General features: G+C 45.2%; 1 protein-coding gene across 49 annotated transcripts in view; it reads right to left on the bottom strand.

Moving 5' to 3' along the window:
* LOC144065839 (receptor-type tyrosine-protein phosphatase delta-like) overlaps positions 1–19,458 on the bottom strand; it is a 208,460-nt gene that overhangs the window by 134,125 nt on the left and 54,877 nt on the right. For all 49 annotated transcript variants that reach the window (XM_077588977.1, XM_077589006.1, XM_077588976.1 and 46 more), the window contains one exon: positions 1,684–1,707. The gene's annotated coding sequence lies outside the window, so the exon portion shown is untranslated. The remainder of the gene's footprint in view (positions 1–1,683; positions 1,708–19,458) is intronic.

Genomic DNA, 19,458 nt, shown 5'->3' with positions numbered 1-19,458 from the left:
GTCGATAGGGTACACCATCTCTCACAACTACAGCAAGCATTCCCCGACTCTACCATTTTCCCCGTAGAAAAAGTACTGCGCAGTGACTGCTGGGATATGTAGTTCTTTTGTCAATACACCCAATGGATTGTGGCCTGTATACATCGACCTCAGCACAGCTTGACGAAGCATGGACACTAGCTACTAGCTAGCTACTATTTGCGAATGGATTGTGGCCTGGCGATCGGCATCAACACAGCCTTGCGAAGCGTGGAACACAGCCCCGGGCTAGTTACGCTAGCTACTATTTGCGAATGGATTGTGGCCGCCTGGACGAACGTATAAAACTCAGCATTTTCGATGACTCATTTGGACAATTGTTCAATTCGGACACAGAAAATGAGGACTTTGATGGATTTGTGGGTGATGATGACACGAGTACATTGTAAAATGGCTAAATAAAGTACAACCCAACTCAGTTTTGCTTCCGTTGCCTTTTTAAAAACGTGTTTTTAGCCTGTGGGTGTAGCGTACAAGAACTATATATCCCAGCAGTCACTGCGCACCGGAAACCGGAAATAAAGTCTGGGGCTGCTTCCGGGAGCCAGCGCTATTGCGGTTCGATATTCATATATAATATATATGCGTCTAAAAAAACGTTGCGTCCTTTGTGTGTTTAAAATACAGAAATGGCACTTGTTACTGACACTGCGGCTAAAAATACGATGCGCTATATAGTTGTGAAAATACGCAGCATTGTAATGTCTGTTTTCTGGATTTGCCCATTTTATTTATGAATATAGAGCTAGATTTGAAGAAAAAATAAAGAAATCTCCGTTTTTCACTCCATGGCATTAAAAAAACCTGCAGCATCTAACTTTAGACCATGCGATGCTATCTGCTGAGCGATTGGTCCCCGTTTGGTCTCGGCATCTTGTTAACACATGAAGGCGGCCCTTAAAGGCGACAGCCGTCCGATGCGTTTGCTTCCGACACCTTCAAACGGATCCGCCGTTTACAGGTGACCAATTCATTCATCGGCCGAAAAGATCCCCGTGATTGGACGTCCGTCAACGGCGCTGAGAGGGGGGGGGCTACGCGCGTGACGCTTGACAGATCGCCCCCGCTCGGCTCGCAGTCAACGTCCATCTGGCGGACTCCCATGGGCACTTATTATTCCGGGCCAGCCGGGGCCTTCTCTCTTTTACCGAGCGGTGGAGTCAGTGGAGCCGCCAACGGCCGCCTGCTTTTCAATTACGCCGGCGTCTCCGAGCTACCCAAGAAAGCGTCTTTATTTAACCGGGGCGCATCGAGTATTGCCTCCGGACTGGTTTGTCCGCCGCCCTTTTTTTCCCCACGAATGGGGATAAAATGACCGCTTGGCCGCCTCCGTTCGAACAGATGTTCAGAGCCCGCGAGGTCCCGCTAGCCTGGCCCGGCCTGGCCCGGCCCGCCCCGGGTGTAATCGCCGACGGCTGCTTGGACTCCACCCCCAAGATTTCTCCGGCACTCCAATTTACCCCATCATATCCCCGGCATCCCTTATTTCTTTGATTAAGACCCGCTGACGCAATTTGACAAGCGCAATTCAAACAATGCACGTTAGCACGCGGACCCTTTACACCCGCCTAAAGAAGCGCAACGAGGCGCTCTCACGCACACACATGAACTCCAGAGACCAATGAAAAATGAAATGCCTCTTACCTGGCACAGAATGGTCGCTCACATCTGCAAGACACAGAGAGAAAAGAAATGTCAGCAAAGTTGCACGCCTGCAAAAAGTTCCACGAGATAAATGACAGTGTCCCACAATCGCGCACGCCGCTGGTTAAGAATAGCCCAATTCAACCACTGGCGGTGTATCATTTTTTATTAATAAGGAGGACATGAAACGTCTTCCTTGGCGTCCCCGAGGACACAAAGTTTGCACAACTTGCATTAATATTTGTCAGGGTATTTGTGGGGGAAGCTACTTTAGTCCTTGTTTTCCACGTAACCACATGGTGATACCAGTGGTGTGCCATCAGGGCCTTCAAGGCCTTCTCTGCTGGCCTAAAAAATATCTGAATCATATATTGTATTGTGTCCATCAATACTTATTAAATAATTCCAAATGGTCTGTTAGCTTCCTTTCATTGCTTTTCCCCCTGGTTGCACTGCTTCCAGATGTGTGTTTTCATATTCAAGCATTTAACCAATCACATTTCAGCCATTATTTGTTGCCAGGGTCAGAAATCTGCCTTCAAGGCATTCACAATCAGTTCTGCAGGCTCTGCTGCATTGAACAAGCGTCGATAAGACTGTTGCTTTAACCAATCAGATTTCGAGTTGCCTTGTCACAGGCGTAGGGATACGTCATTGCCTTGTCGCAGGCGTAGGGATACGTCATCGCTTTCACCAACTATGATTGGCTAGTGATTAGCCAGAGCTACCAAACTGTATCTGGAGCGTGCTGCACAAGCAAATATATTGTTGTGTTGATTTAAAGCCATTTTCAAGGCGGACTATGCCAGAAATACGACAGGACAGGCTCGACTTTCAGCATTAGCTTCGATGGCGATAGAAAAGAAGGAGGAAAGAAAGGAGGATGGATATTGTTTACAGGTATGAAGGATTTTTGGTGAGTAAACTATGGCTATATTCCTAAATAATATTTCAATTGTATGTGGTTATTATTGATGATTGATGATGTGTCGCAAGCTGTAGCTGCAGTAGAGGTTTTATAGCCATAAAATAGTTTTTGAGGGTTGGATTGATTCGCTGAAGGCGTCGCTAGAAAATTCACGGACCGCCGCTGGGTGATACCAAAACTGATGCCACCAAAATAGTGTACCGAGTCATTCCAAACTAACACAATTCGACAAAAAAGAACATTTACCAGTTACAATGTAAAAAGAAAAGCACGTAACCCCATCTATTGTCTTTAGATGCTTAATATTTACTGAATTTGGAATTTTTGAAGAATAGAAAAGACTAAATCCATCACATAGTCATATAGCCGGCAGTTAGTTAAATGAGCAAAGCGTTAAATCGCTTGCTACCCGTTCTAAAAATATCCCACAGGAGTTTTGCGGGGAAAAGTGGCTTGCCGTCTTCGCCGCGTACGCAACATCGCCGCACGCCGTTCATTTGCATTTCTGCCATCTACGCGTGAAATCCCCCCAGGCCCCCCGATCTGGAATAGGGTGGGGGGGTGATTACAATATCTGTTCGCCGCGAACAGATCCAAACAAATCTATTTTCGGCACAGTAAGGGGGACAGCGAGGCGGTTTCAGTCTTCACTCATTACCATTCAGCTTGGACACACACCCGCTGCTGTCATGTAACTAAACACGGAGCTCAGCTCAGGGCCTCGAAGCTCAGTGCCGGGGAAAATTGGACCCAAGGGAGGTCGGCGGCAGGGACTCACTCACATCCCGCTTCAAGAGGCGCCGAAAATACCTGGGCTCGCACCGCGCACTGCCTATGCTCGGGCAGAAAATCGGAGAAAACTGCAAACCGAGTAGATCTCGATGTTAATTTTGTCTCTTTGTGTCACGACTCTGGCTTTGTGTTGTCCAAAAAACTTCTCAGGCATTCCAGTTGATATAACAGTAAACTACTAGGAAATTCCTTACAGACATTTTTGAAAATGTCGAATTTTTAATCAATTGTCATTCACGCTTACATTTTATTTCCCCCTTTTTGCCATATTTGAAAATCCGCTAACGAGTCTGCTGAAAGAAAATCACCATTTCCAGTCCACCAGCTTTTTGATTGGACTAGAATTGGAAAAGTAGACAATCAAGTCAAGTGGACGTAGGCTTTAAACGCCCAAGTGGATTAAAGCAGCGAGACGGCGGAAAAAGGAAAGTCTCACGGGGGATCGTGAAGCTTGGGTGGCTTCGGAAAAAACCTCGCCCAGAACTTTTTTTTTCGACTTTTCTCTCCATCGCCCTCCTGTTCTAAGCAGATAAGCTCCTTCCAAGGGTCTTAGTTATGCCGTGTGGAACCTCCAGCCTGACATGGAAACTTTTGACAAGGCATTGGAACGGAATTAGAAAAGGAAACGCTTTGACCGGCCAGTCGGGAGTGGCGCAGAGATAAAGAAATATAGAGCTATCTGGACCGCCTTGGGGAGATCGACCGTCAGAATCCAAAACACCAAGAAATTCACTTAGATTTCCTGTTCACCCAGCCAAGAGAAAGCGTTGACCAAAACAAAGCTAGGACTACAAAACCTGCCAGAAAGACGGTGTTAAGCTTCCAGACCAGAGGTCTGTAAACCAGTCCTGAAAGGCCGCATCTTTTGCTCCCACCGATCGAGCGCCAATGAGGTTTCTGTTAAAACCTCGTGAGACACCAGAATCCTGCATGGAATTGTTTCAGATCCCTGTTCTAGACTCTTTTCAACTGAAGCGCTGACTAACTCTGTGCTGATGTCGCCAAATAAAATAAATCAATCAGCCCAAAAGGGTAGACCGATGAAAAACGGATCAGGTTTTTCCACCGATATGGACTCGTTCGGGCAATGATCCAGACTGAGAAGAAACCTCTACGGACGCAGCGGACTAAATCCTATGTCGCTGGCTCTGCCGTCACTGCTGCTATCTCCTACTGGTTTATTTAAGTCCGACCATCTGGGTTTGCACATGTTTGTGTTTATTTCCAAGAGGAAGGCGCAGAACCAGAGAAATCAGTCCTTCCTAACGCGGCGGTAAGAAAGAAGGAACAACCGTGGGTCAAATCCCATCGGCGCAATGTTTGTTGCTGTCATTGAAGTTGCGTGGCGTGGCGAAACGAGGACAGCGGTAGGCAACAGCGACGGCCAGGATGTTGGAAAGGGAGGAAGGAGGGAGTGATACGCGAGGAGTTGTAGAGAGCTCGCGTTCTTCCATCTGAGCTGCGAGGAATTAGTGGAAGCTCTGACAGAGGCTACAGATGGCTGGGGATGGCACAGGCTGCGGCGGCAAGTTTGCACCAGTCGGACGAGACAGATCGGCCGGCAAACTTTTGGGAGCGTGGCATTTTCTGACTTACTCACTGAGGGTGAGCGATGTTGAGCAAAATAAACCCGGATGGGGTCAAAGGTATCGTTCCTTCGTATGTGCTACGTGGCCCTTTTGAAACAAAGCTCGTTGACAGAGACACCAACAGTCGTTTGTTGTCTGCCGGCTCTCCCCGTTCGAAGGGACTGCCTGCGATCGCATTCGAATCCCACAGCCATCAGGACTCTGAACTTGCGTTGGCACGACACACAATCCCTTCCGTGCAATAACTTCGGGGTGTGCAATAACCATGTGCAATATCTTAGATTGGGCAATATTTTTGAATTTACCTAGCCGGGATGTGACTTTTTATGCTTTTATATTACTATTTATGTTTTTTTTACTGGGAAAACGCACTTTGTGGAATAGCACCACCAATTTCGTTATACGCAGCTGTGTATGATGACAATAAAGGCTTTTGATTTGATTGAATTGATTGATTTGAATTCAGAGAGGCGTATGATCGGACGTCTCTATCGCGGAGATAATCAGGAAATTTCACCTGATAGCTTAATGCAGTAAGGAATTTTGATCACGCAGCCTTCAAAAGGGTGCCAAAGCGCAATTTGTTTAGCAGATGTTCGCGTTTGCATCTGCCTCTTGTTTGAAATATCTCCATATTGCTCAATTAACTAGGAAAGGAACACACAGAACAAAAAACGATCTTGGCTTTGTGTGTTTGATGTACCGAGGGCCGGGTTTTTTGTTGAGTTTTTCATCCTGTATCATGTTGCTTGACAAGGCGGTGAAATTTATTGCTAAAACGGTCTTGGAATGTTCTTGGAACAGGTGTATTGATTTCCCGACTGTTATAGATTTGTCAGTTTGCCATTTTTTTATGCCAGTAGCGGCGCTAGAGCCAGCCAAAATGGATTGGACGTCCAGCGCCTTGAGAGGTAGCCAATGAATATCCGATAACGAGTCGAGAGCAGCTTTTAAACAAACGGCCGTCTTTGGGTACTCACTCCTCCAGACTTTGCTAGTGATCACAGGCAAGAAGATCAAACGCCAGTCGCAAGTTTCGAGCGGGGGTTCGGTTTCGTCAAGCCTCGCTAGCCTTGAGAGAAATTAAATAAGATGGGGAAAATTGGGAGACCAATCTGTGAAACGCCTCAGGACGCCATGAGAAAAATATAAAGAGGTGGAGCGCGATAAGAGTTGTCGCTCCAGGCTTTACGCCAATCGTGACATTGACACCCGATGCATGTAATTTACCTTTTTAAATATTCGCTACAGAAAATCAAGAGCTGTCTTTTGAGGAGTTGCTTGAATACTCAAGTAGATGTTGCGCCATGATGAGTAAACAGCGCAGACACGGGACCGGGTTTTAGAATATAGCGAACAACGGGGACTCGGCCGTCGCCGTAGGGCAGGCGGATCGGCGCAAGCGGCGCTCGTACGTGAGCTCGCGGGAAATCATTGCGGTTCTCCGACCTTCCAGAAAATGTCCGCCCGGGCATTGACATACTTTTCCCGCGTTCTGGAGTGAACGGACTTCGTTAATATCGGCCAAAGTGACGTCTCGGATGACAAATTCAGAGACGAAAATGTAGACCCGGGTGAAAACATACGCCAGCCTTATCGTGCAAAGATTCCAAATAAGACGACCTACAAACCGAGATTGCCCGCTGCTTAAAATTTGTGAGACAAATTCAAAGTGTGAGGTCGACTTTAACTGAACCGCAAAAAAAAGAAAAACCCCTTAGAGGTCTAATTAAAATGCAATAAACATTTTTGGGTGTCGAGTTGCAACGCAATTACCAGCGGAATAGCAAACACTTGACAAGAACTGAAGAGTGCTGGAATCTAACGCTGGTGAAATCTGACACATTAATAATTCCAACGCGGAAGACGCGATCTTGTGAAGCCGGGCTATTGAAGTGGGAGTTTCGTGGCAAAACATCGCTTGCCAACTTAATATGTCAGCATCAAAGTTGAATCGGAGACTTCCTCTCGTGTTTTCGGCCATCGGTTCTTCAGAAATTTCAATCTGGTCCTCCGCTCATCCGACATTTTACCGGACAATTCAACTTATGTGTCAAGCCTTGTACAACAGTTTAACGCAGGGCTCGGGAACCTTTTTGACACAGAGAGCCATAAACAATTCCTATTTTCAAATTTTATTTCTTTGAGAGCCATACTCAGAATTTTAGTATAAAAATGTGAAAATGAAATGTGACTTTTTTGGGGTCATTTTACCACTTTTAAAGTACTAAATGAATTATTTTGACAGCACTGTTGCGCAGTTGCTAACCAATGAAAATATGCATGCAGAAAAGTCTAATAAAAATATAATTTTAAAAAAGATGATTAAAGTTAGACTCGGCTCTGTCATCAGCGGTTTAAAAACATATTTTACTTCACAGGTTAGCGAAGCGCCACATGCACCCATCAGAAGAGCCACATATGGCTCCCGAGCCATAGGTTCCCTACCCCTGGTTTAACGGATCTACTCGATCTTCATTTTTGTTTGCTTCCAATAAAAAGTAAAGCTCAAGAGAAGCAAGTTCCACTGCTATATGCTAATCTCATTATGACTGACACCAAATGTGAGCTTTGCGATTAAAAAAAGAAACGCATCTTAACGTTTTTGCGCGGTATCATCATTTCCGAGAGGTGAGCTGAATTAATCGGCGCGCGTTTCGCCTCCCGACTCGACACCGGTTTTGATTTGCGGTCACCGGCGCCGACAATCAGCGTCCTTGATTAACATTGACGCCGGCACTCGTCTGCGGCGACTGTCACGGAGCTGCCATTTTTTCTGCCGGTGACAATAAAGCAATAGCAGCCGCCATGTTTATGCCCCGTAATCACTTTTCGCCGCCACCTGATCTCCTCTTCATCAACTCAGCACGTTAAGAGTCGGAAATATGCCGCCATGTATTATGCATTAGCGCTAATCTCCCTAAGGAAACGCTCACACCCTCAAAACACTTGACTATACTGTAAACCAGTGACGGGCCGCCAGGGCCTTCAAGGCCTTCTCTGCTGGCCTAAGAAATAGCTGAATCATATATTATATTTTGTCCCTCAATACTTATGAAATAATTCCAAATGGTCTGTTAGCTTCCTTTCATTGCTTTTCCCCCTGGTTGCACTGCTTCTAGATGTGTGTTTTCAAATTGAAGCATTTAATCAATCACATTTCAGCCATTATTTGTTGCCAGGGTCCGAAATCTGCCTCAAGGCCTTCACAATCAGTTCTGCAGGCTCTGCTGCATTAAACAAGCGTCGATAAAACTGTTGCTTTAACCAATCAGATTTCGAGTTGGCAACACCACAATGCCTCCGCGCAGGCGTAGGGATACGTCATCGCTTTCACCAACTTTGATGTAAATGCAAATATATTGTTGTGTTGATTTAAAGCCATTTTCAAAACGGACTATGCCAGAAATACGAGAGCACAGGCTCGACTTTCAGCATTAGCTTCGATGGCGATAGAAAAGAAGGAATTTTCAATTGTGGGCCCCCGGCCCGGTTGTAATGTCTGAAAAGCTCCAGTATTTGTATTTAATCATTAAATGCTGCTAGGAAGTGTATTTTACCCGTTGAAGGCGCTACGAGAAAATGCACGGAGCGCCACTGCTGGAAACGCAAGAATGTGCGTGTCTTCTAATGGCCTATTTTTGGAAAAAACTAGCTCTTGTCTTGAAAGTTCATGAGATTGTCAAATCCTCGCTGGCTTGTTGACCCTCCCGAACGCACACTTTTCAAAACAGGATGTCAAAACCTCCAGGGCTAGAACGTTCTTAGCTGTTTTGGCAAAAACACACATTGAGCAACACCAGATGTGCTGCATATTTACACCGCCTACAAGTTATTCGCAAGGCAGGAAAATATATTAGTGGCAGATAATATCGCAATTTAGAACTAACTCTTTTCAACCTCCAGGTGCGAGTTTATCACTATACTAGTAGAAATCCAATCCTTACAAAACGGGGCCTTCTCTATCGTACGTGACGTCCATCGCTGTCAATGGAAAGCAGAGGGAGAGGCTCCCATGACGGCCACTCAATGGCGAGTGATTGACTCTGCTATAAGCCTGTTAAGCTGCTGCTCAGCGTCAAAGCGCTGCCCTGGGGGTGCTTGCAACCGCCAACTGCTGTTTGTTTTTTATTTTATTTTATACTACAGGCCATTGGATAAAGTGCTCGGCCAAAGCAAATAGTAGAACGAAGCTCTTTCGGTATTGTCGACGACGCTCTGACGGTGTCTTCAATCAGAAGCCAAGCGAAGCAAGCTGGCTGGCCGTAAATGCACATCCGTCAAATTAACCCGAATACGGGCACCAAGTACATTTTAATCCCACGATCTACAAAGGATTCACATCATCCAATACCAAAATGGACATTTATTGGAGAGTCCCAGGACACAAATTGACGAGAATACGATGAAAGCCGCATAAGTCAGCCCATTTTCTGCAATAACAGGGGAATCGCGCAAGAGCATTCGCATCAAGTTTTGAAAATTACTTCAAACAATATAGTGTTCATGGAATATTGAAGAAAATCCATTTCATTTAAGAATTTCCCCAATTACAGCGTGCATTATTATTATTATTATTTTTACCTGTCAGTGGAGCTGGATGATAATAAAGCTCTGCCTAGCAAATACAGAGACAGCCCGGGATAAAGCCATTTATAATGAAAAGTAATAATGCGAATGCACAAGTATAAACATAGCCATGTTTGTAAGTGTCCTGAAAATAGTACCAGCGTCTTCCCTCAGCCTGCAGAAACTCATGTATTTTAGGACTTGGGAATGTTGGAGATGGTGGACCTTTAGTTCCCTATTTTTAAGTGAACTTCAAGGGAAGGAGCCCAACAGAGAATGCATGGGTATAGCGGTACTCGGACGTTTCGTCGAAAGACATTTGGTCCCCGGACGTTTGGTCCCCGGACGTTTGGTCGCTGTGTTCGCGAGTCCCGAGGTTGGAGTCACGAGACTATCATTTGTTATTTGTTTAACCCTAACCCTATTCACGCAATGTTAAATAATAGTCATTAAATCCCTATTCACCCAATGTTAAAATCCATCAATTACATGCGAACCTGTTCTACCAAACGTCCGGTCGACCAAACGTCCGGTCGACCAAACGTCCGGTCGACCAAACGTCCGGTCGACCAAACGTCCGGTCGACCAAACGTCCGGTCGACCAAACGTCCGGTCGACCAAACGTCCGGTCGACCAAACGTCCGGGGACCAAACGTCCGGTCGACCAAACGTCCGGGGGACCAAACGTCTTTCGACAAAACGTCTTTCGACAAAACGTCCGGTCACGGGGGATAGCGTATCAGTCATAGACTGTTTAACTGGCGCCGCGGTGGTTTCCAGGGGTGAAACGAGGTGGGGAATTTGAAGGGTGAGGTCTTGGAAAGAGAGCCAATCGATACGGCGATCTTCCCCCCGCTGATTCACGGGCGAGCTCCGAGAGCTGAGCCGGCTAATGACGGCTAATCACATCAGCGGCAGGAAGCTGAAAATGACGCACCGTGTGGGGCCAGCACGGGAATAAAAAGCTTCAATGATCCATTGAGAAATGGCTTGAGTCAAAGGGCAGTGTTGGGAAAAACACTTTCGCCGGCGGCTCGCTTTTGTCACTGAGCGTCCAATCCCTGTAGAACAAACGTGGTGGGCAAAACCAAAGTTTTCTCTCTCTGGAATGTCAGAATTGCGTCAAACTCAAAAGAAGTGCGACTCTCGATCAACTCGAAAACAGCTCCTTCCTTCAACAATTGTTCAATTATTGCTCTCGCAACCTTGGTTTGGCGTCAAGATTGTTCCGACTTTGTATTGGACTCAGTCTATCCACCGCGAGAAAACAACGGGCGTCCTTGCCAATGAATTTTCATGATGGCTTCATCATTTCATAGCGCCCCGCCACAATCCTCTTGACCTTTGTCTGCCAGATTTCAGCGTCTGTGATCACACTTGCTATAAAATCCCAAAGCTCTGCCGGCTGACTGCAAGGCCATCGACGTCCTCGGAGACGGCCGACTAATTCCTTCACCTTCTGCCGTGCCTTCGGATTATGGACGGAGTGCGCCATTCCAAAATTGAAAATAGCCATCGCTTCACTCGTGCCAACGCTAATCTCTGAAAATATCACAAGCACTCGAAGTTTTTTTGAAGAGATCTTAAACTCTACCAGTTTAAAATGATTTTTTTTCTTTTTAAACTTCACACATTTGTAGTTGAAAATAATTGTCAACGTAAAATGATACTTTCTGCAACAACTGTCGACTTAAAACGATACTTTCTGCAACAACTGTCAACTTAAAACGATACTTTCTGCAACAACTGTCAACTAAATGGGGTCTAAATGGGCAAATGTCACCTTTGGATTGAATCTGTAGCAAGAACCTAAGAGTGGAATTACATTGTTGTTCAAACGGATCTTGCACACATGCTATAGATATATTTATATAGATATATATACACACACACACGAACATGACTAACAGAAGAGATAGATATAGCTATAGCTAGAGCCACAAGGTTAATTAGGTGCCAAGAGTTAAACTGGCCTTCTGATTATTTGCTGCTATTTGCTAATTAGCCAGCATACGGGGGGTCCTTAGCCAGGGGAAATGTCCGTTGGTTATGTGAGCTTTTGTAACCAATCAATGGCTATAATTAAGACTCTAGGGTTATGCGGACACCCTGCTTGTTTACCCGGTCTCGTGTCGACATTGAATTCAATGACATTTTCTATAGCGTTTGAACTACAACTATTATTTGCACTATTTTTGTTTATTACCTGAACAAAACTTGGATTTTTTCCACGAGAGAATTACTTTCAAGCTTTATATATACACACACATATATACATACATACACATACATACATATAAGCACATATATACATACATACACACAGATGTACATGGATGCATACGGTAGGTCTTAACACTCAGCCATTTGTTTTGTTAAAGAGCCTGACAGCTGACGTCCGGCGACCAAACGTCCGAGTACCGTCCAAAGGACAGCCCAGAACAGAGCTGGCCCTCCTGACCAGCTTATTCAGCCTGTTCCTTCTGTGAAACCTGTGCGAATCCATGGCGACTCGTCATTTAGTATGGCCAGCAAAGTGTATTTTTCAACATTGGAAAAGAATAAATATTCTAAAAACAAAAGGAGGATATTGACTAGGTGTCAGTTTCACGGCGTTAACATTTAATCGAAGCCAGATTTAAGGACGCGCTCTATTAAATCTCTTTGCCAAGACTTTGTCGTATTAGCATACTGTACACGGGGCCATCTGGCATGCGAGCTGCGAAGCGCTGAAGATTCCACAGTCTCGTCAGGTCTCTGACGGATTGCGCCGTCTGCTCAGGTGTCGGGAGATGGATGAGTCGGCCCGAGAGTGACTGACAAACACGACGGCGCTTGGGTAGCCGCCGTCGCTTTTCTTGAGACGCCGCGGCAATTGGGATGCGGCTGCCGTTTTCTTAATGATCACGTCACTTTGAAAGACGACGGCCGCGTGGCGAGTTCGTCTGTCGTACGCTTAGAATTCGAGATGCGCTTTTTCGGGTCTTTGAAATTATTTTTAGCTGTTTTTAAACTGGTCAACAGATACATTTTTATACCTATAACTAAATGTTATAGTCATAGAGTTCTCTATGAAATGCAGCCTGGGGGCACATCTGGCCTACCGCTTCATTTTGCGCGCCAACGTTATTTTATGTTTCTCGCAAAATTTAGATATCATTCCAAAAATGAGACAGTTTCCTTTTTGATATAAAATAATATTAGGTTTTCATGGCTGCCCGCGTTCAGTTGAGAGCAACAGAGACGGGGAGGAGTCACGTCATTAAAAAACAGTCGGGAGCTCATTGTTGTCACCGCCGCTGACATTAAAAGACGTCTTTGAAGCAGGATTCAAAAAATAGCATCTTCTTCACTGCTTCGGCGAGAAAATCAAGTTGTCCCCGTTTCCCATCCCTTTCCCCATACGTCACCGGTCTCATCCACCTCTTGCCACGTATACAGAAGAATTGATCGATTGAATAACTTTATTCATCCCGTATTCGGGAAATTTCATTGTGACAGTAGCAAGAGGGTGATTAGACAGAACAACAAAGCAAAAGCACAAAGTACAAAGCGTATCAAAGTAAATGGAATCATTAAGAACCACCAAATCAAATCGTTAAGACAGAAAAGCAGCAAAAACACAAAAACCACAGAGAAGAACCACAGAGTCAAAAACGTACAAGAGTGACCCAACTCTCCAGATATCTTCTTTGTATAAATAGATCCCCCGCGTGGGACAAATAAATACGGGGAAAGTCCGGACGGGCGAGCTCGCCGACATCCTTTCTTTGGTTGTACTGTGAAGGCGTCGGAATGATTGGTCTGTCATTTTCGATGTGGGCTTCTCCTAAACAAGGAGGCGCAACAAAATCCTCCCAAAGACAAGTGGCAGGAAATGTGCTCTTTTGGTTTTTAGACAAAGAACGGCATCCTTGCGCAAAGCCCCCGCAGCAAAAGAGAGCCTTCATCTCCAGTCCGAGTTCCTGCGCCAGCTCCTCTTTGCTATTCTATTCTATTCTATTCCCCTGTTGCTAATTAGCCACAAGATGGATTACATCATGGTATCTAATAGAGGAGAGCGCCATTACGCCAAGCCCTTCCCAAACAGACGCTGCGAGTCCCTGGCCGTGATAAGATCGCATCAGTCACTCGGCCTATTTAGGCCCACGTTCGCGCCGACAAAAGTAGGCGCGCCGATAGCAACGCCATTCGTCCCAAATTGTCACATTAAAGCGTGATTAGAAAACGCATGCTCGCTGATGAGGTGAGGGGCCTGTGGGTAATGCATGGTGTTTGCTGGGGAGCCCAGGTTAGTTGGCGGTCTAACGAGAAAATATCCCCATTTTTTTTATTCCCTTTTGGATTTCAAATGGAAACCCGGCATTTTGAAACACTCCATATTCTCAGAACCTTAACGTTGCTGTTATAAACCGACGAAAATTAAATGTGCTTTCTTTTGTGCTTTTGACTCCTCCAGAAAAGTGTTTTTCCACTCTCTCCGCCACAACAGATCTGGCCCTTCAATTTCCTCCTAATCTCAGTCCCTTTAGCGCCAGATTTGAGCATTTGATGAGCTGGAAAGCCTTGATGGCCAGCGTTCCGCTGAACCCGCGGCGGCACCTTGAAGGCGTCGTCGAGCCGCGGCTGCGAAGGGGGGGGTTGCAAGCCGCCAAGCTCCATAATCAACCTGGCTCAATCGCCCGTCCGGCCCTGGTAAAATTGCTACACCAGGACTTCTGCGCTCCGCGACTGCCAAATGCACGTTGGACGCCCCGTGTGCGGTCGATTGGTCACCGGTCTTTTGGTCGCGGTCTTTTGGTCGCGGTCTTTTGGTCGCCCCGATCATGACAACGGGCGACCAAAAGACAGGCGACCAAAAGACCGACAACCAAAAGACCGGCGACAAAACAAGGTAAAACAACACGGTCTACGCATCAATAAAAGCCAACAATGGCCATGAGCACTTTCACTGAGCCGACGTGCGAGTGTAGAAGAGTTTGTATGTATTGGCTTGCCTGTCAAAACTAGCGAGGGAGACCTGAAATTTGCCTGCAAATTTGGCAGGCGCCCATCCAGGGCATCAGAAGCGAGCGAGACGCCCGCCTGAGATCCCGGCCCCGGAGTCCAATTTAATGTCCGGGATGCGACCCCGATCGGAGAGCGGGCCTAATTTCTAATTACCGTCGGCGGTGTTCTGGAAGACTGCGGATGATCTGGCAGACTGAGAGCACTCTCGCTGGCTTTTCAAAACCACGTTGCCACTTCCATTTCTCCATCCCGCTTTTGTTCAATGTTTAATCAAACACCGGCCGTGCTACCTGAATTCCCCTCGCAGGATTACACTTAATTGCTCCAATCTCACTTGGAGGAACAATGGCATAAACGGCGGGCAAAGAAGTCTTTGAAGTAGACAATTTAGCCGAATCCACGGGATGCTTTGCTTTTTTTTCCCCCTCCCGTTATTGTTCAAAATAATTGACTGGAAATGCTCGGCGGACTCCCGACTCAGCACTTATTGCCGCTAAGATAAATAGAGCGTCGCATTTTTAGATTGGGGAGACAATCCATTTTGTGTAAGTGCACCAACTCACTTTAAAAAAGAAACAGACAAATGTGTCAAGTCATAGACTTGGAGAGGACTATAATAAGCTTTTTCTTGGCTATACAGTATCAATTTGGCGCCTCGGCTCTGCCAGAAAGGTCAGGCAAGTTTTGGAGGACCGAACTGGAATACAAGTCATTTTTACACGTAGCAGAACTCGCAAATACTGAAATGAAACACCCGACAATGCAAAAATAATAATCAAACGGCCAAGGTGAAATATCTACAGGGATCCTCGTCCCTCTCTGCGGGAATATTTTCCAGACCGGAATTTTTTTCACGGCAGAAAACCGATTTGAACGCATTTTATGGGATGTAACTGCTGCATGGAGATGGTAATACGTTTGTGAGGAACTGGAGCTCCAGATTCAGTACATTCACTGCTGCCCTGACAGGAAATACGACGCTGAGGCACTCCTTTCTGCAACTGAGAGGGTCTTTGTGACCCCCCAACGGGTAGCCCAACTCAGCTGTACCACCAAGAAATGGAGCAAGAATACAAATGAGGGAAGGTTCGATTGCATTTTTTTTAGCTCGCAAAGAGAGAAGCTAATCATCCAGTGGCCGTGGATGCTCACGTTTCGGACGTCCGGTCCAGAGCGGAATGAAAAAACGTCTGTTGGATTGGACGTGGAGCGCCCTCAGTGACAAGTTAACGAGTTAAATTTTAGAAAATGTTCATAAGATTATAAAAAAAAAGGCAAGCACAAGAGAAAAGCTCATTTGGCCCAAGGCCGACATCCAATTACACAATGCAATCATCTTCTGGCATTGCACGCTCCCGTTCAAGAACACCGGAACGGTTCCGTCTCGTACGGCGTTCCCATCTGTTGATATACCCTCGCCACCTCCTAATTACGTTAAGTTGGCGAGGGCGTCTAGGAACGGCGACGGGCGTGACTGCAAACGCAAATGGGTTACAATCAGAGCCAAAAATCCACTACGGAATAGCGCCATCATGCAAGACAATGAGATTTCTGAATATTTAAATTGCAATGTTCATCCTTTTCTTCAATTGACCGTTAAGATAAAAGTTGAACTGGAGCTGAGGGGGGGGAAGTCAGTGTGGGATTGTCTTGTAATGAGAGGTTTAATCTATTTTGATTTTCTATTTTTTTATGGTTTGTATGGTTTTACCACGGATTTTAGTATGCTTGGCTTAATCCCTTTCCCAACGACACCATGCAACACTAATGGCCACGTGCTGTAATTAGCGCTCACTTGAGGAGATACCCGATCATTAGCAATTGGGCAAAATAGCGGCGGACGGAATCTAGGATTAAATCTAACTTTATTGATTGGGAACATTTCTTGTATTCTACTTTGATCCGGTGTTTTATCGACTTTATACAGAAACGGGGTCGAGTTAGTAGTTTTCACAAAAACTGAACATCCACAGAGTTGAGAAGACGTAAACTATGAAAGAAAATAGTCAATAATATCAAAAAGGTATTCAAGAAATGAGCCGAATAAGGTCAAAGTGATGTAAATTTAGTGACTATAAACCCCCTGAGCAAAACTAAATACACAAAGTGAGCTTATTACAGAAAAATCAACCATCAAGTATATTTGCTACCACCTGTAAAACGATGTATTCGTATGTGAATGAATTGAACCCCCCTAACACACACACACACGAGCGCACAAATACAGTAGTTGCAGCTTTACACCCCATTTATGTGGAACCAGAGATCTAGAAGGATTTCATTCCATAAAATGTAAAACGTCTATAGTCGTCGTGATCTTAGCAGTCCCGCAAGCCATTTCATTTCCTCACCAGCGTCGCTAAAACCCCTTCTTTGGCATGAATATAAAGCCAAGCTTGACAGGGAGATCTTGTAAATGAAATGCGGGTATGCGGGTAAAATAAAGAAACTGATTTGGCTGGGATTAAAGCCACATTGACAGTATCACATCCTATTGTTATCCACCTTGAGATAATTATTTGCCTTCCACGGTTGCTTTGTAAGCGACAGTAAATCCTCACCGGCGTGTGAGTCTTTAACCCTCGAATAACCTGCCGAGCAAAAGGACGGGAGGGGGGGCATGATAGCATCTCGGTTATTAGCTTTTTGTTGCTGTTGTTTTCGCCCACTACGCCCAAAGCCTGCATGTTGCAATAATGGAACGTGGATTTCATTTGAAATAATCTCAACTACGGATGATGCAGTTTTACATATAAACACATGCATAGACCGTAAATACAGATATATAATATTCGCTCTATGTGTGACACACATATACAACCTAACGTACATATATACATAACGAATACCGTTTTTTCACGACCTATAAGGCGCACTTAAAAGTCTTAAATTTTCTCCAAAATAGACAGGGCGCCTTATAATCCAGTGCGCTTTATATATGGACCAATACTAAAATTTTTATCACGATAAAATCAAATAAATCAGTGGATAGGGTACACCATCCTCTACAGCTCTCACAACTACGGCAAGCAGCCCCCGACCGACTCTACTATTTTCCCCGTAGAAAAAGTACTGCGCAGTGACTGCTGGGATATATAGTTCTTTTGTCAAAACACGCACGAAGGGTGGCAGGCAGCGCCAGGCTAGTTACGCTAGCTACTAGCTAGCTACTATTTGCGAATGGATTGTGGCTGCCTGGAGGAACGTATAAAACTCAGCGTTTTCGATGACTCATTTGGACAATTGTTCAATTCGGACACAGCAAATGAGGACTTTGATGGATTTGTGGGTGATGATGACGTGAGTAAGTTGTAAAATCTCTAAATAAAGTACAACCGAACTCAGTTTCTGTTGCCTTTTTAAAAACGTATTTTTAGCGTGTGTCCGTATGTTTAAGCTGGAGTATGTTTTGCCATGCCTGGCTGCGTCTTTAAAAACGGTGCGTCCTTTGTGTGTGTCAAATACAGAAATAGCACTCGTTACTGACACCACAGCTTTAAATGTGATGCGCCATATAGTCGTGAAAATACGGTAAGTTTCAATCCTATACTATGTTTGAGTATGGATATTTTGGAAAAGCCTATTTGTTGTGCGTACAAAGCATATATGTATATATATCGCAAATGAAGTCAGTGGCTGCCACCGATGTCCAATCAGCTGAGGCTGGGGCTGGCATTGAACAAAAACCCTCCCATTACAAACGGGTTCAAAATTAAGACACGCGTCCACCTGTAACGTAGCCGATTGTTCGATTTTCTCCGTCCTGACTCCATTTAGGAGACGAACTAGCGCTGAGCACTCTTGCTCAAAGATCCCCACACCTCTTTGACTTCCGCAAAGTGACTGCTCTCTCTTAATTGCCAATCACCGGCAGATCAGGCGCGAGGGGCACAGCCAGAGAGCATCGATTCCATCGAATGCGTCCGGGCCGGGAGGGCTTCCTTTTAAGAACAGGAAATGGCTTGGAAGACACGTAATGCGCACTCCTACCCCTTGAAATCGCCGTGGGAAGTCGTCTTGTCATGAATAATTGAGCGTAGGTAACCGGGAGTCTTTAGTCAATGCATTTGTTACCACTATCTTCTGTGACCTATATATTAAAACATGTTTTTTCTTTACCTACGGTAATATCAATTGTTAGCCTTTAGTATATTTTCTGTCTGGCTGCCGGGCCTCCCAGTTCAAATGACAATTGCCAAACTCACAGTAGGAGGTGCCACACGACGTCAATGGAGCATTTGGCCACACGATTTAAAAAAAACTGCAGTAACAGTTCAAATATGTAGTCAGAGGTTAAAGTGCATATGAGGTTGTAAATAAAAATATTCTTTACGATATCATCAAGCCTGTCACTGTGCGTACGCATGCATATTAGTTACATTTCCCCTGAAGCAGTAAAAACCACAAAGCAGCTTTATTACTATTTTCGTTGCTAATACATTTCAGACACTGTTTTTTATTTTATCAAAATAGCATACCGTAACGTTGAGTTTCTATTGATTTGGTTGAATTGTTTCTCCAACCTTTACAAGGCAAGTGCCTAACAAAATGAACTTAAACCGAATTCATTAATACTACATAATTGATCATTATTTTAATGGCGTTAAATTAACTAGGCAATGCCATTTCTGGAGAAAGTGAATGGGCATGCCACTGGTTTTTAAATGAGTGGCCAATAACCAATCGGTATGGATGGACGCCTCAAAGCTGAAATGGGTTTATCATTTGGAAAGGCAATCCGAATGGCACTATACTGCAAGGCGGCGGCGGCATAGGCATAGTTCAAGGTCGCCGCGGCAACGAGAGCCAAGTAACGCCTCATTATCATAAAGATGCTTCAACGCCAAGTTCTCCCTTCAGTGTGCGAGCGAGAAAAAGGGCAGCTGG

This window comes from Stigmatopora argus, chromosome 20 (genome assembly GCF_051989625.1).
Source record: "Stigmatopora argus isolate UIUO_Sarg chromosome 20, RoL_Sarg_1.0, whole genome shotgun sequence".
Taxonomy (NCBI): domain Eukaryota; kingdom Metazoa; phylum Chordata; class Actinopteri; order Syngnathiformes; family Syngnathidae; genus Stigmatopora; species Stigmatopora argus.
The sequence above is the reverse complement of the archived record's forward strand: the minus strand, read 5'-3'. Positions and strand labels throughout refer to the sequence as shown.